General features: G+C 34.2%; 1 protein-coding gene across 3 annotated transcripts in view; it reads left to right on the top strand.

Moving 5' to 3' along the window:
• The window catches only part of SEMA3A (semaphorin 3A), a 463,873-nt gene that overhangs the window by 386,895 nt on the left and 51,846 nt on the right, over positions 1-25,132 (top strand). The window lies entirely within an intron of this gene.

Here is a 25,132-nt window from a genome sequence, read left to right as displayed (position 1 = left end):
ACAAATCTCGTGATGTGTTGTTTTCCTCCACACCTCTCATACTGCCCTGAGAGCATCATACACGTTCTTGAGCGTTTAAACAAATTGTAATGCTAATAACATGACATCGAAAGTGTTTTCAGAATTTCAGAGAACTTTTATTTCCTTTGATTCTCTTTTAATCTTCCTAATATCTTCTCTCAGTTTGTATAGGTGAGAAAATTAAGACTAATGTTTTATCTAAGATTATCTCTAATCCAGTGGTGGAAGATTTGTAACAAGAACACAGTTTCTTGAACTTTAGGCACTGACTTGAACTTGATCAAGTTTTTTAGATTTTTTTAGTATATAAGTAAATTTAATAGAGGAGAAAATGTTCAAAATGTGTATGCCTAAAATAAATAAATAAATGACATTTTTATTCATATTTTGAACTAAATAATCCTAATCTATTCTTCTCTGTAGAGTTTGTTTTTTTATTATTCACTTTCACATTTATCACAGATTTTTGTGATGGCCCCCACAATATTATCATGTTTTTTATTATTAAATAACTATCTCCATGTATATCTGTCTTCAGTCTTATAAAATAAAGCTGCCCAGACCTTAATCTCCCATCCATGAACTTCTTCCTGGTTTCCTAGAGTTCATGGATGAGCTCCATGAACCTATGGAGCGCATGGGTTATAGTCCATCTGTGTTCTCAGTAAGATGTTTGAATATCTCATTCTTTGAATTTCTACCGCACCTATTTTTCCTGCCCTTTTGGGGTACCCAAAATTCCTTTTATCACCTCTCTCATTGGTTCATTAGAGAAAAATCACACTTCTGTGAATTTCACTGAAACTTCAGGAGACCATGAGAGTTGTCTGTGATAATTTTTGTTCTGATATATCTCATACTTTAAAGTGACTATTCAAAACATAAAACATACCTCAAATTACCTCAGTCAGCATCTCTTCCCTGTAGCATTTCTGATCATCCTATTATTTTTTATGTATTAGTATGAATGGTGTGCCTCTTACCTTCCACACTGCCTTTGCTCTTAATTGTATTGATGTTTTTTTCATAAATTTACCCAATGTACATTTCTTTTGCTGTCTTTCTCTCTCCTTCCCTGATTTCTTCCCTCTGACCTGAAAACTTGCTCATCTGTTCTATCCAAATTCTTCCTTTAATCCTGGTATGATGTAAAGTCCCTGTGTGTCTAAGTCCATAGTCTGGTTAGGATCTTGTTTCCTCAACATTTTCACCACCGTTAGCCACCTTAAACCTGAGTTTGAACCCAGGGAGCTGCTTCTTCCTAAGGCCACTAATAACTTTCTATACCTTTCAATCAGTCTGTCCATTTGGATGCTATCTCTTGCAATATTTCTCACTATTAAATAGCCCTTTCTCTTTAAAGTGTCACTTCTATTAGCTTCCCTCATTTCTTGCCCTGCCAAGTTTCCAGTAAGTTTGACATCACTTCCCCATTGTTTGTATCATAAATGCAGATGATGCCTAAGATCATTCATAATTGAGTACAAACACTGTTGTAATCAAAAGGGTCTGGACATAGAATCAAATATCCATGCTAGGGGTTTCAGGAGGAATAGTGGGTGACCATATGAAAAATCAGAGGATTCAGCAAGGGAAAAAAAAGATGCTGAGATCACCATAAGAGCATGTGTGCAAAACTATAAAAGAGCCAAATTCCAACAAAATCCCAGAGAACAATTTTAGAATATCCACTGTCAATTATTAAACTTTGTGTGGAGTCAAAATTAGTGGGGAAAAAACTCTTTCAAAATTGTTATCTGGTCTATTCTTAAACTGAAATATTTATGTAGGAAGGAAAAATGTTTTTTATTCAGCAAGAAGGAGACTTCTATCTACTAAGAACTCTAAAGGGCATGCAGGCTTTCCCTGTCCATGCAAAAGAAAATCCAAGAAGATGGAATAACATAAAGGAGAATATAGTATCCATTTCATTTTTATGGCCTTGGAGGAAAAAAGTCATCAAGTTAAAGCTGCTTTTGTGTTGCACACTTACATGTTGACAGCTGAGTCTGAAGAATTTACACTGTGGGAAAGCAGTCATTGTCCACAGCTCTGTACTTCATCTTGCAAATGTGTAGTTCATTTGAGAATTCAGTTATCAGTCTCTCAGCACTAAACGTGAGAACTGATTTTACCAAATTAGCACAAAGGTTACATTTGACAGGGTGCAGAAACCAGTACTGCTGCAACATGGAGGATGCAGACACATTTGAGATAGAACCAAGGGACTGTGTGAATTGCAAGCCTCTTGAAATTAAATGCCATTCCAGAATAAAATTGGAAACATAATGTTTACATATTCATGCGTAAAATAAATGAGTTTGAGGCATCAGCATAGACTACACAATCATTTGTGCTGCCAGAGGTAATAAATACTTGCAGTGTACTTTTGAAAGGTCTTTGGGGCTATTAAAATTAATTTTGGCACAGGAGTTACTTTTCTCAAATCAGTTCAAACCTGTTCAGTTATTTTGGATGAATCAGTTGGCCTATTTTAGGTGACTTTTAATTTTTATTCCTGCTAAAGAAAAAAACAAAAACAAATGCCTAGAATTAGATCTTAAAATATCTTGATATTTTTCATGGAATTTCACTATTTTCATAATCACTAAAATTTACATCAGTCAATGTTCAACTTTAGTTTCATTTTAACAGAAAAAATTAGGAATGAGTAACAATTTTAGATGAAGAAACAGAAGAGAGATGGAATCTATTGACTTTTACATAACTGCTTTTTAAAAAAGAATTTTTTAAATTAGCCTGAAGGTTAAGGTTACTAGGTGTTAGAACATCTTTTGATTTCAGAAAATGTGCTCGTATGTGTTTGACATGATGTGCCCAAATTCACTGTTTTTCTTGTGCATTATAAATTCTCTCAATATTATATCATTTTAACTTCATTTAAACTTCAATTCCAATTTCAGCTTACTAACTGTGAAAATTAGGTACAGTTGTTCTCTGTATATTCATAGTAAGGAAAAAATAAGTTTATGCTTCTGTTATAATAATGATTTCTTAACATTTAGTATGTAAACACTACTACTTAGTTTTTATATGTGGTAGCCATTCATTAGAGCAGATGGATGGCTAACCTACATTTATTTTTCTTTTTGATGGACACTATTTCCAATATTATTTATGTCTTGGACTAATGCTGGGATGCAATGTGATATGGAAGACTTGACTTTACTTTTAATGGGATTATAATACTACTTTACTTTTGACTTTACTTTTAATGGGATTATAATACTAGTTACCTCTTGTAGAAAACTGACCACATAATAATGGTGTAAAAAGTGCTAAATGAATGACTGGCATATAGTAAGCACTTAATAATTGTGAATTTTCTCTGTATCCTTTATCCCACTTCCATTGGGTGGAGCATGATTAGGAAGCTTTGTCAGACTCATTCTGTGAGTGATTATATTTGAGTCAGGGTGAAAGGGCAGTCAGAGTCAGGTTTAATATATAAAACCACATGGAACCTTGAGAGAGCCAAGGCCCAGTGAACACAAACAGACCTAATTACAGTGCCCAGAGTGTGAGGCCTTCCCACTCATTTCAGGAAGACCTGTTTTCTTTTAGTGGAATTTCCTAAAAGGATCGTGCCTGTGGATAGACCAACCCACTTGCTTTTTTCTGTAATTGAAATGGTATGCAAGTCATCATTCCACTTCCTCTCACTTGTAACACTCATACCAGGATGGCTTGCCCTCGTTGGAATCAGCATAGCTTCCTCTGCGGTCATGTACTAGGATATTTCATGTTCTCTAAAGATTCAAGTTTCTCCACAAGACATTTTTTTGAAAATAGAACCAAGCAATGTGACCACAAATAATCTATGAGAGCACAAATTAATAGTGCATAGTACATAATCTGAAATCACTTATACAAGTCTTTTGGTGCTCTATTTTAATTCTACCATCTTCAAAGGCATAAACTGCCAGAGTATCCAATTGGAAATTTTTATAAGTAAAATGAATTATCTAGCTTTGCATAATGTCAGACTTCTTAATGATGCCAGTCTGAATTATTTCTCTGGCTTAAGTACGTCAATATTATTTTGCCGACCTTGGGAGAAAAAGCCCTCAGGATGCCTTATTTTATGGTTATATGAACAGATGAGTATCATAGAAGTTGAGTTACCATTCAGTTAAAACTAACAACAGCAACCATAAATGTCCTCTTGGTTTTCATAGCGTATGAAGGAGCAACAGGAATACTGTCTTTTTTTTAACTAATTGCATCTCCTATGAATTATACTCTGTATTCATTAAACATCCTGAGGCATCAATGTAAAGAGTCACAAATAAATATGATAATATTTTTGGTTATTTTTGCTGAAATTATCCTGAAACATAGATGTGTAATAGTTCAAAACAATCTGTACCTAAACACAACCGAATAGTTATCTGAGGTTTTTTCCCACAGGAATCTATTGCCCAGAAAAATTTTCATACTGAAATATAATGCATACCCCCCAGAAGTAATCTTTTAAAAAAAAAATACACAGCATGAAATTAGTCTACTCTCCAGATGATGATAAATTTAATAAACCTCACTAAATATGCTTTTTCTTTTCATAAGGAGCACTAAGTTACCAAAATGTATTTGGTCTCTTTTTCTGAGGACCTATTTTCTCTGTCATATTTTGTCTAAAGAACATAATCACTTTTAACTGATTTTGCTTGAAATTACATTGCACTAATGAAAAAAATGAATAAAACTTTGGAGTAAAAGTTAACTCATTAGTGGCAATGCTTAGAAGATGATTTTAGTTTTTTCAGGCCTCCGAGACAGTGTACCTGAATACAGTTGTTAGGATATGCTATGTTAACTGTTTTCGGTGATGAGCTAAAAAGTACAACATATTAGCCAAAACTTTGAACCACTTATATCAGAATTTATCATTGAAAGGTGAAAGTAGAACTATATAACATTTAAGGGAATTATTACATTTATTTTAGAGAATCCCACTTTTTAAATTAAAATTGATGAAAATATAGAAAAATGAGACAATATCCTGGAAAATTCTTTAAATTAAAGCCAGCTCTCTATTTCTTCTGGTTTTTAACATTTTTCTCTCTAGTCTTACCATCAATTTAATGAATAGAGAGCCTGTCTATACCAATTTCCTCTTCTAGACTCACTACATTCAAAGCTCACTGGGCCTCAATAGGGATTTACTGCTGACTGGGTAATCTGGGTTCATGTGTGCAGTGACATCAAGCAAGAGATTTACCCGAAGAAGTGGATGCCATGACAATGCATGTAACCATGGTGTGACCGGCCTCTCTGACATGGCTCTCAAAAGCTTTCCCTCTGTGAAAACAGAAGCCTGTTTGCAAATTAATTAGTTTCTGGCGGCAGCTTGATTGTTGACCCAGAGTTTGTAGAGTGGAAAAACAATCAGATTAGTGTGCTCAGGGTAAAAGACCAGTGTGCAGTTGCGTGTGGCTTGCTCAACTATTGAAACTATGAATGGACTGAAACAAATTCTTTTCTGAGAAGCCTAGGCAGAGGTTAAGTGTGATGAGCCTAGAGCTCCCCAACAGCAGGGCTGGGGAATTAAAGGATTTTAGCCAGATAAAGCTGAATGACGGCAAGCAAGGCCGTTGAATTTTAATGGCATGGATAGTTTTTTTGGGGGAAAAAAAAAACAACAAAACAAAATACTTCTTACCTTCTAATCACTCTGAGGGGGAAGAATAAGTTTGCAATATTATTAAATGTCCACTTGACACAAATACTTCCAGAGTGGTAGATTTCAGAAGCTTTCAGACTGGAAGGTTTTAATTATAATGTCTCAAAAGCTATTATGATAATATTAAAATGGGAAAAAGTTACAAAGTAACCTGCCTTTTCATGTAGATAAAATGTCTGTCCATTTATATATCCTAACTGTTTTCTGAAGTGTAATCTTCACATGGCTAATAAAATTAAATCTGAATTAAGGAGAAATGTTGATTCCTGAGAATATGTATTATGCTGTTTATTTTTATAAGTATCCAATCAGATAATCATGCCAAGAAACGAAGTCTGCAGGTTTAGGACAAAAAGAAATCCTACGTGCAGTTTTTGATGATAAAAATTTGTCTCAGTCAATAAATTATTGTTTACAATTTATTTTGTAAGATTACCTAACACAATAAGCCATGTATACTCTTTCTTTTCAGATACCATTGTCAGATGTCTCCCTAATAACAGCTCTGATGGCTATCACAGTACTTCCCCGTTCAAAAATCGTTTATGTCTCTCAATTTACAAGTGAATTGAATCCAGATTTTGCTGTCTGTCAAGTCCTTTATCATCTAATCCTAAACAACTTCTCCAATATTAAACACTAACACACTCAAATCGAATAGAGTTGATTGTCCTCAAATTTACTATCTTTTTCATTTAACCATACCACTCTCTGGATCAATTTTAATCTTTCCACCTTTGAATCTCAAGAGCACGTAGGTGCTTGCTCATATTTATCATGGGGCCTACCACTTTGCCTTACACTCTAGGAAATACCAAGTAAGAAATTCTTGAATGAATCTGCTTTGGAGGCTCTGGAGTCACATTGCTTGAGTTGGTATCCCAGGTCCTTCCATCTACTACCTACACAACATTGGAGGCAATTCACTTATTTTCATCACCCCTTTATGATTTATAAAACACAGTTGATACCAATATATTGTTTTTCTGAGGAAGCACGAGACAGCCCATGTAAGTTAATAAGAACAGTGTCATAATACGCTCCATGCTCGCGACAGCTGTGGTTGCCGCCGTTGCCGTTTGCAGACAGGCTACAAACAGTACATACGGCACATTTGGCAGATTCATACACTGAACCTACCTGAAGGTGGTTTGCCTTTTTAAATCTGTTCTCAGGCTATTGTGTTTTAATTGATTGTTGTCATGGGGCACTTAGTACATCAAGAACATATAAAATATTTAGCTTTAGTATTAAAATAGCAAATAAAATTTTAGTCAAAATAAGCTTAACAAAATTAGCAGAAGAAATAATGAAGTGATAAACCAAGTTTTTCCAAGTGTTAACTTAGCTCTAATAAGTGCAGTAGTCATCACTTATATAAAGAAACCATTAGGTTAATTCTTTATTAAAGTTTTTCCAATATAATTAAGGAGACATTGACTGCTTTGCTGACTTCAGGGAAAATCATTTATCCTGCTCTGTCACAGTTTAGCTTTAAATTTTTTCATGTGTGGACATCATCTATACCCCTTAAGATAGTGGCTAAAAGTGTGGAGTCTGTGGAGCCTGACTGCTTGAGTTGGACACGAGCTGACAACTGTAGATAGCTAGTAGGAGATTTCTGTACTTCATGTTCCCTTTTTTTGAAATGTAAATAATATTTTCTCCTCTGTTCAGTAGTTAGGATTATGTATGAGTAAATTCATATAAAGCTTTTGCAAAAGTGACCACTGTTATCAAAACCAGACAAAACAAGGGGTGCCTTGGTGGCTCAGATGGTTAAGATCTGCCTTCAGCTCAGGCCATGATCCCAGGGTCCTGGGATTGAGCCCTGCATTGGGCTCCCTGCTCGGCAGGAAGCCTGCTTCTCCCTCTCCCTCTGCCCCTGCTTGCGTTCCCTCTCTCGCTGTGTCTCTCTCTGTCAAATAAGTAAATAAAATCTTAAAAAACAAAAAGATAAAACAATTCAGTTGATGTTAACTGGCTTTATAATGTTATGTATGAATTTTAAGGAATGGAACAATAAGATACCTAAATATGTCAGGTCGCTAAAAATGTAGTAGAGTGCACAATCTCTCACTTAACAGCCACATGTTTCTAGGAAAGCAATGAAAGTGGCTGAAAGACAAGAATGAAATGACGATGTGGAGTGATGATGACATATGCCCTTAGACTGAGTATGTACATACAGGATTTCTTACACAGACCTAATGATGTCTGTACATTTTGATGGAAGTAACCTACCACTCCTTTGCTTCCAAAAAAAAAAAAAAAGTATTTCTTAAACTTAATCACACTGTTACTTACACATGAAAGAGAGGCATTATAATGCTCTAAACTTCATATATCAACTAAATATAAATTACAAAATGTTATCCAGAAAAAGGCTCTTTAAAATGTTTTCCCAATAATATTAATAAGGAGAATTTAAGTATGTTTAGATGCTCTTTAAAAGAACATCTTCAAGGGGCTCCTGGATGGTGCATTCAGTTAAGTGTTCAACTCTTGGTTTTGGCTCAGGTCGTGATCTCAGAGTTCTGAGATCGAGTCCTGCAACCAGCTCCACACTCAGCGTGGAGTCTGCTTGAGATTCTCTTCCTCCTTCTCCTTCCCCTTCTGCCCCTCCCCACCCCCCCACCCTCCCTCACTTCTCTCTCTCTCCTCACTCTCTAAAATAAATAAAATCTTAAAAAAGAGAGCATTTTTAAGTTATAATTGTTTATGTCACTATATACACAAACTAGATTTAAGAAACTAGACAAGAAAAAATCAAAGCCCCTTCACCTCCCACCCCTACCTCCTACATTCTGCTCTCATCATTCTCTCAGTTTCCTATAGCACTTTTGGATCATCACATAAATTCTGTATGTTAAGCTGTATACCACTATCCATGTGGTACTATATATATAGATAGATAGATAGATAGATAGATTCAAAAATAAAGATACACACTTGAAAACTAATTGCAATTCATTAGTAATAATTTATAAATTAATATAACTTTTATTTAATAGAAATGTAGTTTCTAGTATTTTGCTCAATGATTTGCTATATTATAACTGTTTTTGGATTTAATGTAAGCTGACAATGTAAGGGACCCATCAAAAATGTGTCTCTTCAATATGTTTATAAATTTGTCTAATTTCACATAAATCTCTTTTGCTCATTTAATTGCTAATAAAAAGATACCAGGGTTTCACTTTCAAAGAGACTACCCCACTTATACATTTATAAAATCCTAGCATGAGTGTATATGGGAAATAGGTGACAGCAGATTTAGCTTTCCCTTTGGGATCCACATGCCTCTTCCATTTAGCATACAATAGGATTAAGTTACAGCCAGTATAGAATAGGTTTTCAGTTTATACATTATCTTATGACCCACTTATAATTTAGTGAACTTTTAGTATCTGTGATCCTGAAAGTAAATAATGCCAAGGCTGGTATCCAACTGATAACTGCCACTTAATTGCTTAATATCCATAGAGTCAGTTGTTTATCAAATATGTTTTCTAAACACATTTAAGAATAAATGAACAAGTTGTACAAATGTTTTGCAGGACAAAAGCAATCTTGTAAGTCACATGAAAATAAATGAATTTTGAAGATAGGCAACAGTAACACATGGATTATCATCAAACGTCACTCATTTGGGGGTGAATTAAAGGGAAAGAAACTAGTTATACTGAAAATTCATATTATAGGATTTGGACTTACAGGGCTAAGCTGAACCGACAAGGTATAGGACACCTTTCATCAATTACTTTCATGTGTTTTCAGTAATCATATTAAATATTTTGATTGAGGAGAAATTATTGAAGTAGTGGGATAATGCTGTTTGCCATAAAAAAACTAATGACTGCCCTTCCTGTTATGTCATTGCTGTTGAATTCCTTTAAATAAAAGGAGAAAAATCACATTCCTTCATAGTTACCAAGGTAAATATAGCCAACTCTGATCAGCCAATCAGTGCCCAAATGAAGAAAATTATAGTGAGATTGCCTTTGAAAGACCTTGAGATAATTGTATGTTAATGAATCTTAAAATGTGAACTAATTTTCCATATTTTATCCAAGCTGAAACTATTTTTATTTCCTTCCTTCTTCATTAATTTCTGAGTGAGAGCAATTGAAAAGACTGGCTGGAACTAGGAACACGGTAGCATGAAATAGAAAAATAATGGCAAACTGTTAACAGGTCCAGCTTTGATGCTGTGCAGTGCAGAAGTCATTGGGTAGTGATACAGCAAAGACAGCACCCAAGGAGGTAGCCATGTTATGAAGATTTACAGAATCTTTACTAAAATTTATTAGCATTTTAATTTTGTTACCTTGATTTTGTAAAAATGTGTTGTGACTCCACTTAGCAGTACTGCCTGTAAGCCACTCATGAATTCCCAAACTCTTCATCCTTGGAAGGATCATAGTTATTAATGGTTGTTACTAGTATGTTCATAAAGAATGTTCTGGTAATAGCAAAATGAAACTTCTAATAAACTTTTTTTAAAATTTTATTTTATTTTATTATGTTAATCAGCATACGTTACGATTTTGGTTTTTGATGTAGTGTTCCATGATTCATTGTTTGCCTGTAACACCCAGTGCTCCGTTCAGTACATGCCCTCTTTAATTAAAAAAACGTTTTTTTCAAAAACAAATCTGTCCACTGGATAGAGCCTGCAAAGAAAGCAAAAGGGGAAGGAGAAATAAAGGGAAAAAAGAGAAATTCCTAATGGTAAATAATAACTTCCTGATTAGTTCTGTCTCCATCCCTCAACCATAAGAAACAACATCTATCACGCTAATAAAGTTTATAATACACAAACCAAAATAGAAATACCCCTGAAACTGTACCATAAAATCTTTCCAACAAAGGTCTGTCCCTGAAGTTTGTAATGTAAGTTAGATGTGATACATACTAAAGAATTTTTTTCATAGTTCTAAGCATTGCAAAATGTTAGTAGAATGTATAGTAATCCCTGAAAATACTCAGATTGCCATTTTATTTCTTAATATATGATGATCGGCAAAAACAATTAAGATACTATGTAATATGATAAAGGTAAAATAGCTACATTTCAATGGGAAGTTAAGAGATCACTTTTAGGCAGAGATTAAACCAATTTAATAGCTGTTTATTTTTACAAAATAAAATGTATTTTCTGTTTTTAATGAGTATTTTTAGTCTCCCCAAGTCTAGTCCCTTTTCATCTCAGTGAACAGTATTTCCATTTCTCTGTACATAACTCAAGTTCATCACTCATCCCAGTTACTGACATACAATGCTATTCTCTCCTTCTCCCCTGCAGTTCTATTCTAAATCCTCCTAGATTAACGATAATAGCACAGTGCATAGCTAGCTACCAACATATTACTCTGGGTAACTTCCATTTTCTGCATGCATTAAGCACTCTCTAGGTACCAAGAGCTGTTATAAGAAACAGAGCTGAGTAAGAGCAATCCCTGTCCTCCAGGGTAATACTTACAGAACTTTTTATAAGTGCAAAACCCTAAAAGTGGGATCAGATGCATGTATTTCCAAGATGTCTTAATATTATAAAACCATTGTTTAAAGGGAGGAAGTACTATCCATTTTTCTTTCAAGGAAACAGAAATTTTTTATTCAGTTGATTTTCAGACTTTCATTCAGTATCAAAGCCACTGACTGAGGCTTTCACTATGAAATGATAGCAACATGTAACAATTTATGAGGGAGGCTATCTTTTGTCCGTACACCTACCGTCTTCTCTTAGAGACTGTGTGTATAAGAGAGTTCCAACAAATTAAGAAATTGGAAACCCTTTTAATTTTTAAGGAAAAAGAATACAAATCTGTTGGAATCAGAAAAAAACTGTAGATAATATGACATAGGTTTTAATAATATGTTATTTTTAATGTCAGTTATTCCTAATTATAAAGACATACAGATGGCCAACAGACACATGAAAAGACGCTCAGTATCACTAATCACCAGGGAATTATAAATCAAAACTACAGCGAGATACCGCCTCACACCTGTCAGAATGGTTAAAATCAACAACACGAGAAACAACAGGTGTTGGTGAGGATGTGGAGAAAGGGGAACCCTCTTACACTGTTGGTGGGTATGCAAACTGGTGCAGCCACTCTGGAAAATAGTAGGAGTTGCCTCCAAAACTTAAAAATAGAACTACCATATGATCCAGCATAAGTACTATTAGGTATTTGCCCAAAGAATACAAAAATACTAATTCAAAGGGCTAGATGTACCCCCAATGTTTATAGCAGCATTATCTACAATAGCCAAATTATGGAACCAGCCCAAGTGTCCATCAACTGATGAATGGATTAGGAAGGTGGGGGTATATATATATACATATTTCTTGTTACGTGGTCTAAGAAATATATTCTAATAATATGTAATTATATAGGACTCAGAATATTGTTCAGATAATGGTTTCTATGTATTTTTTAATAGTTATTTCATTTGAAATTGGAGGTCCACCAGAAAGTAGAACTAATTTCAATTGAATCCATATTAAAGACATTAGAAATCATTTCTTACTGCTACTAAAATAAAATGGCTAACCCTGTACTTATTAAAAAATAAGTTGGAAGTTCTTGATTAGGTATCTGTAGAAACAACTTTATATTAGTACTCAAAATACGTAATCATTCTTTAAGCAGAAACAACTGGAAAGGGTTGCAAAAACAAAAAACAAAAAAGGTAAGAATAGTGTTAATAGAGTACCTGCACTGAGCAAAAAGTGAAAATTGATTTAAGCATCAGAAGCAATTTTAAATTGGATCCACCACACTGTAGATGCTGTGACATTGTTATTACACTGAATATTAAAAAGTTTTAATAATAATTAAGGCAATAATTTGAAAAATTGATGTCCTTACATAAGGAAATAATTGAAATAATCTTGAACAGTTAAAATCCTGTACTTGCATAGTAATTTATGCTTTTCACAGTGCTTCCTGTAAGACTACTTCATCCTCCTCAAAACCCTGTGAAATAGAAAACTGCAAGTAATAAATTTAAGCAACTTACAAGAGGATAGTAGTAACCTGCTGTTGAGACTAGACCCATGTCTTCTGAACTCTCAGCTCTGTTCTCTGACATGTTCATTATAGTATTTACCATTTTAAACTTTGTGTATTTCTGTTCTTTGCTAAAGATTTTACACACAGGAGATGTTTATCAAGTTAGAGACTGGGAAAATACAGGCGCATCCATTTTTAAAAAGCAAAGATTTGCCAGGGTTAAAGGATTTTATCCTATAATGGTTCATAGAATGAATTGTTATTTATGCATAGCTTTAATCACTGAAGTCTTGTTGGTATATACTTTTGTTGCTAAGAGTTTGGCCCTTGGACAAGCCAGCATATACATCTCTGCGAGCTCGTTAGAAAAGCAAAATCTCAGAGCCTACCCAGACCCTCTGAATCAGAATCTGCCCTCTATCAAGATCCTACATTAAAATTTGAGAAGGACTAGACTAAAACATATTACAAAATATATTACATCTTTGACTGTTAAAGAGACAGACATAATGGTTTTCTTCCAGTCTACCTGGGTAGACTATTTTACATCTCAGCTTAAATTGACAGCACACAAGAATGTGTATGTGTGCTTGTGTGTATTCTCTGGTTAGATTAAATTACTGCTCCTGATGTGGTCTAATCTAAATTCTCCAATTCCTCTAATCAGCCTTCTGAAATTAGTGGCTTTTGCTTTCATTTAAACCGGGGAGATATAAGTACTAGACACATATGTCCTTTGAACAGGTTGGCTGGAATTTCAAGCACCAATCACTGATAAGAACTTTATGCAAGGCTAGTAGGACCTACCTTACCCTGCTTGAATCCATTCTGCTGAGACAGTATCCGATTAATGCAACTGGTAGCACGTTTACCATAGCCCATAAAATCTCCCACAACTACATGTCTTGCTAAATGTTGAGAATTAAAAAAAAAAATTGTGGTAGAGGTGGTGACTTTTAGGGTTCAGTGAAGCCCCAAATAGTTAAAAAAAAAAATTGTTTCCAAAACAGTTATTATAAATGAACTGTCTTTCACTACAGCTGGACTAGTACTAATAACATTTTATTTTAAATAATAAAACAGATTGGTAAATAGCAACATAGAATTTAAAACATGTGATAACTATTATTTTCCTTTAAATATCTTTTTGTCAAAGATCCAGTAAATAAAAATTGGGTAGATTTTTAGTGCAAAGAAACAATAAAACCCAAATACAAAACCAAAAATTATACATTTATGTTATAGCTTTAAATTTTGTATTGCAACCTAAAATGTTAAATTATAGGGGTGTGGTATGATTTTATATATATATATATATATATATATATATGTAGTGTGTGTGTATATATATTTGATTTTGTATATTACATATATTTATATATATAAATATATGATTTTATCATAAAATATGATCTTAGATATAATAGAACCCTTCTGATTAAAAAACAACTTTCCAAATTTCATATAAATATAACTAACAACTTTTTCACTGTTTAGTTCACATAGATGCATCCTAAAAACAAAACTAAAAATAAGGGAAGTTGTTTTGTTAAAATAACAATAATTGTTTGTTTTCAATACAGTGTGATTAGGAAAGTACAAAAAAAATAGTAACTAATGTAAAATTTGAATTTTTTTTCTTAAGGGATAAGATCTTGCAAATTAAACAGGATGCATAATAAGAGTTGTTTTCTGCAAATTCTAATTACTTTGAAATTATGCTATAAATTATCTTCTTTTCTGCCTTGAATTTCCTTTCCTATATAATTAAACATTTTCAAGAATCAAAACTATTATTGTCTCTTAAGAACAAAAGCCATAGAAACTGCTAATTATATCACAGTTGAACATGTTTTTCTTCTTTGAAGAGATCCTGAATTTCCAGATTTTTGAGAACACTGACCAGAGTATGATAGAAATGCTGAAGGTCTGCTAGTGTTGCAATCAGGATAATTAGTTTCTACCTATAATAGCATTCATGTTATTAAAATGTTGCCAAGGTCTGTATCAAGTAAAAATTGACCTAAATCTTCTCTGGTCCCTAAATCATTATATTATTTTAAGAATCAGGCCACATTCTTACAGAATTTTTCTTTTCCCTAGACCCCCAGGGCCTAATCAGAGGCAACTCACAGGAAACGCCCCCTGTCAATGACGTCCTTGAATGAGGGCTCGAATTATTACCATATCCCAGGAAATGGGCAGATATCAAAAAGGACATTTTCCCATTTCACTTATAAAATTGACTTTATTTCAAAGAGTAAAAAAGTTTTGTGAGATCACATATTGAGAAATTTTTTGACAAAGTAAATTTTATGATTATATGAAAATTGGCTTTTTCTCTGAATAAAACTGTTACTGGAATTCATAAATTCCAGTTTTGCCATCTGTAGATTCTGAAGTACTTTTCAGTGAAAAAAAAAAAACCAGAAATTTTGTTTACACCTAAGTTTTAAGATAGTTTAATTGAAAAAACTTAAATTGGTATTATATATTTGTTTTTGTTTTTACATTAGTGGGTTTGTTCGTTTGTTTTGGACCAAAATTTCAATCTGTCAGTTTAACTTTGGATCATGTATAAAAATGTGTGTGAGAAAGTTATATGAAACCTTTAAGAAATGTCTCAGAACGTGGACAAAGATAAAAAGGTTTTCAAGGCATTCAAGTCATATGGTGCCTATGGTATTGCTAATAACAACATTGGACAAAAAGGAAAACTAGAAACAAAAACATTATGACTCTCCAAATACTCCAAATAAATGTATGAAATCAATTCTAGTATTACAAGGATGATTTAATAATAGGAAATCTTTTAAATCATTACCTTAATATTTTATTTTATTTTATTAAGATTTTATTTATTTATTTGACAGAGAGAGCGAGAGCAGGAACAAGCAGGGGGAGTGGGAGAGGGAGAAGCAGGCTTCCTGCTGAGCAGGGAGCCCGATGTGAGACTCCATCCCAGGACCCTGAGATCATGACCTGAGCCGAAGGCAGACGCTTAATGACTGAGCCACCCAGGTGCCCCGACCTTAATATTTTAAAAATAGGATATATGCTTTATCTTGTTTAATGTTGAAAAATAAGGTAAATCAAATGACTTTTTCTGATTAATTAAAATATGTTAGCTCGGAGTAAAAGAAAATGTTCTTAACATAATAAGAAAAAGTTGGATCCCAATTAAAGTTCTTAATGCACAGAAACACTATTAATTTAGGTAATAAGGTTGTTATAATTATTTTTTAATAATAAACTCTATTTTTTAGAGCAGTTTTAGTTAGGTTTGAAGCAAACTTAAGTGAGAGGTACAGAGATTCCCATGTAACCCTACTCCCACACATGCATAGCTTCCCTCATTATCTACATCCCCCTATCAGAGTGATACATTTGTTACAGTTGGAAAACCTACACATTATAACCTATACATCATCGCCCAAAGTCCATAGTTTACATTAGGGTTCGCTCTTCATGTTATCCATTCTGTGGGTTTGGAAAAGTGTATATAATGACATGCATCCACCGTTCTAGTGCCATACAGAGAAGTTTCACTAATTTAAAAATCCTCTGTGCTCAGCCTGTTTGTTCTCCCTACTCCCTAAACTCCTGGCAATGTCCCCTCTTCTTACTGTCCCCATAGTTTTGTTCTTTCCAAAATGTCAAGTAGTTGGAAACATACAGTATGTAACATTTTTAGATTGGCTTCTTTTGCTTACTAATATGCATTTAAGTTTCCTCTATGTCTTTTAATGGCTTTACAGCTCATTTATAACTTTGAATAATATTATGTTGTCTGGATGCAAAATAGTTTATCCACTCACCTACTGAAGCACATCTTCGTGGCTACCAACTTTTGGCAATTTTGAATAAAACTGCTATAAACATCTATGTGGAGGATTTTGTGTGGATATAACTTTTCAGTTCCTGTGGGTCAACCAAGGAGCGTGATTACTAGGCCATATGGTAACATTATGTTTAGTTTTGTAAAAACAACAACAACAAAAACCACACCAAATTATCTTCCAAAGTGGCTGTACCATTTGGACTTCCCACCAGCATTGAATGGGAGAGTTCCTGTCGCTCCATATCCTCACCAGTGTTTGACATTGTCAGCATTATGGATTTTGACCATTCCAGTAGGTATATACTGGTATCTTGTTTTAATTTGTAGTTTCCTAATGACATGATGTGGAGCATCCCCCCAGGCACCCCAAAATGCATCTTTAAAGTATATAGTTTTTCTTATTTCAAATGTTACCAATGACTGAGCTAAGACTATGGATTGGAGAAAGAGTTGAAAGGAGATACTGTTATGTTTTTCTTTCTTCTCAGAGGGACGTAAATCATACCTGTACTATATCTCTTTGGTGTGGTGACTTTTTTTTAGTTTCTTGCTTAAGCACTGAAACTTCTAAAAAATAAATCACCCACACATAAATGCACTTGTTTCATCTCATTTAATAAAGCAGAGTAAGCACACTGTCTAAAAAATTTGATGAACTTTCTGGCAAAGAGAAGAAAATATGCTCTAATTTAGAATGAGGTGAGTCAGGAATTCCATTTCTTGAACCATTACCAATTTTCTCTTTAAGAGAAAGTTTTAGTGTGAAGTCATTCAGTAAGATCGTATAAATTATTTGTTATCATGGAGCACTGACTTCTCTAAATAGAAAGTCCTGTTTTCTTTGGATGTAGAAAATGAAAGTTTGCTGCCTTGGTTTTCTTCATCTAAGTTTGAAATTTATTTTTATTTTGTAGTATATGCAAAATATTGTAATTACTTTATGACCATGGACTTCATTGATAACATGATTTTGTATTTAGAGAGCAGAGTTTATATAATGCATATTCCATTTAATTTCATGTTGAAATCTCCTCAAATGAAAAAATACTAAAGGACAATTGTCTTTTTTTTCCAAACCTTTTTAATTTTATAGAATTTTACTGGGAGGGGCACCTGGGTGGCTCAGTTGGTTAAGCGACTGCCTTCGGCCCAGGTCATGATCCTGGAGTCCCAGGATCGAGTCCCACATTTGGCTCCCTGCTCAGCAGGGAGTCTGTTTCTCCCTCTGACCCTCTTCCCTCTCGTGCTCTCTATCTCTCATTCTCTTTTTCAAATAAATAAATAAAATCTTTAAAAAAAAAAGAATTTTATTGGGAAAAATTCTGTATTAAGTCCTTGCTGTCTTTAAATGTAATGAAAATTAATATCCAGATTATTACCTGCAAGAACATGTATATTGTGTGTGTGTGGTGGGTGTATGCATGTGTGTAGCCATTATGAGGTAATAAAAAAAATACTGGAGATTATTTCCTCTGTGAATTTCCATCTGATCTTCTCAAAATACAAATTATCTAATCTAATCATAAGTAGTTTATACTTAACATAATTCAAAGACATAATAAATGTAAATGTTCAAAGGACAGTTTATGATGATGGATGAGTGCATTCATGGTATGAATTTATTTAGGATCTAATACAAGGAAGCATCTATAAATATTGCAACTTCCTGCAGTTAAGAGGGACTAAATAGTAAAAAATTATGGAAATGCCTAAAAACATTATAGTTTAGGTAACTAGATTAAATCTTAAAGACATCAAAATATTTCTAATTCATATTTAACATGATAAAACACAGACCTCTAAACCACTGTACATAGTGTACTTGTAAATAACAAGACATCATATGCAACTCCCAAAATCTGCAGTGGAAAAGGTCACTATAATATATAGTGAAAAAGATGCATGATTATATCATTCCCACATTGAAATATTGAACAATTGCTGGTTTTATAATCCATCAATAAAAAAGACCACATATTTACAAGATAAGGGGGTGGAAACATCATATTTTGATAGATAATTAACAAATCATTAAATAATAATAAAAAATAGGAGCATCTGGGTGGCTCAGTCAGTTGAACATATGACTCTTGGTTTCAGCTTAGGTCTTGCTCTCAGGGTCATGAGATGGAGCCCTGAATCTGGCTCTGTGCTGAGGCAAGGGGTGGGGGTCGGTGGGGGGGGGTCTGCTTGAGATTCTCTCCCTCTCCCTTTGTCCCTCCCCCCACTCATACGCACATTCAAGGTGCTTTCTCTCTCTAAAATAAATCTTTCAAAATCAATAAATAAGAAAATAGTCATATGAACTGATATATCTATTTAGTAAAATTAGATTACTATTTCAGTCACTCCTTAAAAACTACTTTGTACTAAGTATTATGTTCCTGTAATTTGAGAAATTCAGAAAAACAATTAATTGTAAGATACATGATAAATCAATCAGCAAAAAAGAAAAAAAGGCACAAAATATATTTTCCTAAAAACACATACATACACACACACACACACACCCAAATATTACTAATTTACTTTCCAAATATAATTCTACAACATGTGGATAATCATATTATAAAAATCTTCCTCTTTGAATAGATGAGGTTAAAGACCATAATATTTAAGTAAAAAGAACATACATGCTGTCCAGATATAGAAAACTAACCATACATTGAAGATTTTACTATACCAAATTTACATCTCACAAAAATCTAAGTTATGCTTGGAGCTCAAGCTCAGTTATATTTGAATTTCTTGATTTTGCTGCAGTGTGAGTTTAAGACTGATCTGTAAAAATAAGTATTAGTGTAAAAAAAAAGTAAACTATTTTATTCACCATCCATAACAATTATTTAATTATTTTATTTTTTTTTTACTTTCTTAATTTTATTTTAATCCTTATATGTACCTAATCCTTACATGTACCTAAGTTAGGAAAAAAATACTACTTTTTAAAAGCTTTCAGGAGGCAGAGAAGTATTTTTTCAATTATTTTTCTATGAAAAATTTCAAATACAAGAGATTGGGATAATTAACAGTATATAGTTCTGGTCGTTGTTCTCCACCTAGATTCTGCAAATTTTCAATTTATAATTTATTACATATCTATCTATCCATCTATTCCTCTTCATCCATCAGCCATCTTTTTTTTATGAATTCAAAGTAGATTACAGACATCAGAACACCTTTCTTATATGATTAACAATGATATGTGTTCAGTATTTGTTTATGGATATTTTCTATTCAGATAGAATTTACATACAATGAAGTACACTAATCTTAAGTGTACTATTCACTGACAATTTGACATGATAAATGTCTGCAACCCAAATGCCTATCAAGGTATGGAACACTCCAGAAAGTTTTCTCATGTGCTTTCCCAGTGAGTCCCCATACCCTTGCCCCCCAGAGGAACCCACTGTGCTGAATTTTCCACAGTAGATTATTCTAGAATAAAATAGAATAGAAATTCCTATAAATGAATTTATACAATATGTACTCTCTTATTGTAATGTTTTTGAAGTCCATCATGTCACTACATGTATCAGTAATTTGTTCTTTTTTATTTCTGAGTAGTATTTAATTGTATGGATATGCCACACTGTGTTATTTGTTTTCCTAGTGATAGGCACCTGGGCTCAATGAAGCTGCTATAAACATTCTTGTTCAAATCTTGCTGTGGACATACGCTTTCATTTCTCTCAATTAAATAACTGGCAATGGAATGGCTAAATCATAGGGTAGGTATATATTTGGTTTAAAAAAAAAAAAAGCCATACCATTTTACACTCCTACCAAAAACTGTATAAAGGAGGATGTTAAATAATTGATTGGTGTAAACAATTGGTGAAGTCACTCTTGGCATTATGTGAAAGAAACAATTGTAGGAAGGTGAGACTGATAACAAGAAACTCAAAAAACTATTTAAAGGGTGGAAAAAAATTAAGGGCCTAAATTAAGACATGAAGGATAGAGATAGATATTGGAGAAGTTTAAGAGAGATAGAAATAAAACTTGATGATTGATAAAATATCAATGTAGAGGAAGAAGTCAAGACTAATCCCAGGCTTCTGTGTTGAGTGACTCCAACAAATAAGGTAGCATTGAGGAAGATGAGATTCTAGGAGGAGCAAGTGTGGAAATGGTGGAGATAGTTATTTTGAAGAACTAAATACTCAATGCTAGTAAAGTTCATCAAAAGTCAGCCAAAAATTGTCACACACACAGAAGAATATCTATAAACTGGGGAGTCAAATTGATTAAGATAACCAAAACCAATTTTACGGCAAAGGGTAAGAGGCAGTAACCATTGAGTGGTATATTTTTGAGTATTTCTTTTTCTTTTTCATATTCTTTCATTTAACAGATAAAATAACATTTAATTATCTTATAATGGTTATACACAACTATATATTCTTTCTTAAACTTAATGTAATTAAAAACAACAATAATTTAACTGGTGCAAAGGTGATGAGCATGCTTCATGGTATAAATTAATTTGTTGACACAGAACACAAGGAAAGACCTGTAAATATCACAGCACACCAAGTTTTGTGTGGCTATGAGGATAGCTATTCAAGTCCCAGCATTGAGAGTAAAACTTCCTTTTGAATCTTTTAAACCATGTCTTTATCTAAGTCAGTATAGAGAATAATGTCACTGCTGCTCTTCTTAGTTTCTGACTCATTTTGGTCCTCTTCATTTGGCTATCTGATGTGAAAAAAAGCAGCTCTTGATTTGCTCTTTGTTTTTGCCCTGCAGCTTCCACTCCTGTTTTTTGTTTTGTTTTTTTTTTAAAGGTACTTGTTTTTTGTTGACTTCAATTATATGTTTTTTTTCTGGTGAACAGCACATGGCTAAACAGTGAAGCTAAGGTAACCAACCATGAGATAACAAAAGGACAGTCATATTTTACAGTAGCGTGTTGTGTCTTAACTCTGTTAGGTCATTTGGTCTTTATAACATCTCCATATTCTCCATATTCTTACCTTAGGATGACAGCTTGAGACACAGATAAGTCAAATAATTTGCCCACAGTCACACAGTAAGTAGCAGAACTGAGGTGAATACTGAACAGCCCCTTAACTGCTGTACGGTTTGACTGCCATCCTCCATGTGAAGGCAGTTTACCAAGTGTAAGACAGTTATATAAATAGAATAGTGTTCAGTTGAAATCAAGATAGCAAGTATCTTAAAGTGTAATATACTATCCTATGAGGGGATTTGAAGATGAATGACAAAATCCTGTCTAAAAAGAACTTAGTGAAGAAAGATGGTGTATCACTGTGAGGAATAATCTAGAGCAGGTGGGAAGCTGTAACTACTCTAACTGAAATTTAAACAAAATGTTATGGAAACCCACAAGACAAATTTCTACCTGAAGAACTTAAAGTATTTTTGGAAGGTATTGAAAAAGGTGTTGAAAAATTGGCATGATTCCTCATAGAGAATTCACATAAGTGAAGTCATTTAAGATGAAAGTTCTGGAAATCCAGAGTAGTGAGATAGAAAGGTACAGGGGAAAATGCAGTGGCGGCTGATCCTAGAATTATATATGGGGGATAGGTAGCAAAGACCTGAATGCCTTATTTTGCGAGAGAGAGAGAGAGAGAGAGAGAGAGAGAGAAAGGAGAGGGAGAGAGAGAATCCTAAGCAGGCTCCATGCTCAGTGCAGAGCCGATTCGGGGCTCCATCTCTGAGATCATGACCTGATCCAAAATCACGAGTAAGACACTTAGCTGACTAAGCCACCCAGGTGCCCCTATCTTGAATGCCTTCTAAAGGAGTCTAAATTTAATTGTTTAGCTAATAAACAACCATCAATAAAACTGAGCATATGAAGTGTCGATTGGGAAGAATGATTTGAAGCAGGAGGGTCTTTTAAGAAGACAGAGCAATACTTTAGGAGAGAGATGAGAGAGCTTAAATTAGGACAAAAGTAAGGGGAAAAAATACAGTCAAAAATGTATTAGGGATAGAATTGATCAGAAAAGCCGACCTGGTAGATACAGGAGATGAAACCGAAAAGTTAAAAATGGAAAAACATTTTCTCTTTGACTGCAGGGTTGAATGAGGGCAACTAAAAGGTAATTAACTTGGTTTGACATACAGAGGTGGAGGCACCGCACTCCGCAGTGATGTTTGTGATCACTGCATGGGTTTCTTCTTCTAGGCCCAGTATCCCAAAGTCTTTCCACATCCTCTTCATTAATTTAGTTTCAGTTAAGAAAACTTGTGGAGTTTTTTTGGTTATGACCACTTAGTTTAAATAGCCTTATTTTGTGGTGGTAAAGAGCTGCAAGGTTTTCCACCAATTTTTTATTGGTGTTAAATGCTGATCTCTTTATTGATAGTAAACAACCAAATAGTGTATATGCAGCTTAGAAACATATTGCAAAATACATAGGTGTTAAATACTTGTGGTGACGTGATAAAGTAGGAAGAACTCAGCTCTTGTTCATGTCCTGGCCTTCCCAGTAACTAGTATGCACTTTGGGCATTTGCTGGGTCTTAACGTCAGTGTTTCTTTCTGGGACGGGTGTGGATCAGAATAATGTATAAAAAGCATAAGGAAGGGCACAGTAAATGGTACTAATATCTTCCCTTACCATCCGTGCTCATCTTCCATTCTAACCACCCCTCCTGTATATCCCCATGTGACTCATCTTGAACCATTCTTTGGGTTAAACTACCCCAAGGGCTGTTCATAGTTTCCCAGCCAGCTAAGCATCAAAAGTTTTTCCAGGCCTGTTCCTTGGCAGCTAGAGGTTTTTCTATTCCACAGCCAAAAATGATATATCCATTCTGCTTAAGTTGTTAGCGAAGAATGTGAGATGACCTTAGGCTGCATTCTCTGCATTCCCAATGTGCTGGAAGTTCCCATTCACAGTCTTTTCATTCTTTGGGGCTTTTTTTTTTCCCCCCTTTATGTTGCAGCAAAGCTGAAAGGGGAAGAAACCAGTCACTATGACCGCCACCCGGGTGAGTTGGCTGTCATCTGGTGATGAGTTTTCCCTATCAACAATTGCCCTGCTAGCTAGCTTGTAAGTATTTTGTAGCCTGAGGCTGTGACATTGGAACTATTTTTTTAAATTGTAAAAATACAGTTTTAAAATTTACATGATTTACAATTTGCCTTTGTTCTTCTCAGTGCTCTTTAATAGGCTTATAGCTCCTTTATCAGCTGGCTTCTGATTCAACTTGCTTTCATTAGCAATCTAAGTTTCTATTACCATTAACATTTAAACATGTATTTGTAGAGGATATTTCACAAAGTTTTATAAATGGTGTTATAAAGTAATAGCAGCTAGCAACTTTGAAAGCCTATGATACACTGACATAGATAAGTGGGTAGGTAGGTAGAAAGAAATAGAACATCGATTCATCTATCGATACATAGATAGACAAACGTACAGATGTAGATATATTCTCTAATGTAATTCTCCCAGCACCCCTCGAGATGGGTGCTTTTTGACATATAAGGAAACTGAGGCTAGTTGACATTAATTTTTGAAAGTTAGATATCTAGTGGTTATGAGAAGCCAGATTTCTACCCAGTTTTATTTGAGTCCTATCATAGAATAGTTTTTTTTTAAATATTTATTTGAGGGTGTGTGTGCATGTGCGTGTGTGCATGCAAGCCTGTGCATGAGCTGGGGGGAGGGGCAAAGGGAGAAAGAGAATCTCAAGCAGACTCCATGCTGAGCGCAGAGCCCCATGTGGGGCTTGATTTCATGACCCTGAGATCATGACCTGAGCTGAAATCAATAGTCCATTGCTTAGCAGACTAAGCCACGCAGGCGTCCCCGGATAGTTTTTATATATGCAGTGAAGGGAGAATTTGTTTCTTTTTATACTGGTAATTGAATGTATATTTAGCAAGGACTTTCCTTCATGAATGGTCAGAATGTCAGTGGAGCTGCCTTTCAGATATGAAGAAAATAAAAGTATGTATGTATATTTTGTAAACTATATCGATTTTTAAACCTTCCTTTTCCTCTCATAGATGGTGTCACAGTTGATTCAGAGGGGAGGAGGGGTAATTTGGGTTGTTTTCCTGCAGTGGGTTTATGCTCCTATTCTGCTCTGGAACTTTCTATCACACTTAACAAGAGGCCTATTTCATGGTGTGAAACTAGTCCTTGGGGCACCTGTATAAGAGAGTTTGTAAGCATTTATTCCATCCTCCATCCAAATGAACTATGTATAATTTATGTCCTAAAAAGCCAATATCTGTTCTAACTTAGACACCCAAAAATCTCAATTAATCATCCTGTTAATTCATTTTCAAAACAAAACCATATATTTCTACAATTTTAGTTGTGTGTTCTTATTCTCTGGTGGCTTTTTGGTGGAAAGGATAGGTCCAGCCAAAGACTGGTCAAAATGTTTCTGTACCAGAGATTTAGATTGAGCCTAATGCTGAGAGCCCCAAAATGTGTTCATTATTTAAATAAGCTCAAGCTGCCAAATGAATCATAAAGGCAGCCGGGCGTCCTGTGCCAAGGTGTCATTTTCATTAAGTGTGAGATTGCACCTGAAGGA

This window comes from Zalophus californianus, chromosome 12 (genome assembly GCF_009762305.2).
Source record: "Zalophus californianus isolate mZalCal1 chromosome 12, mZalCal1.pri.v2, whole genome shotgun sequence".
Classification (NCBI taxonomy): Eukaryota; Metazoa; Chordata; class Mammalia; order Carnivora; family Otariidae; genus Zalophus; species Zalophus californianus.
Note: the sequence above shows the minus strand (reverse complement) of the source record. Positions and strands in the feature narration are given on the sequence as shown.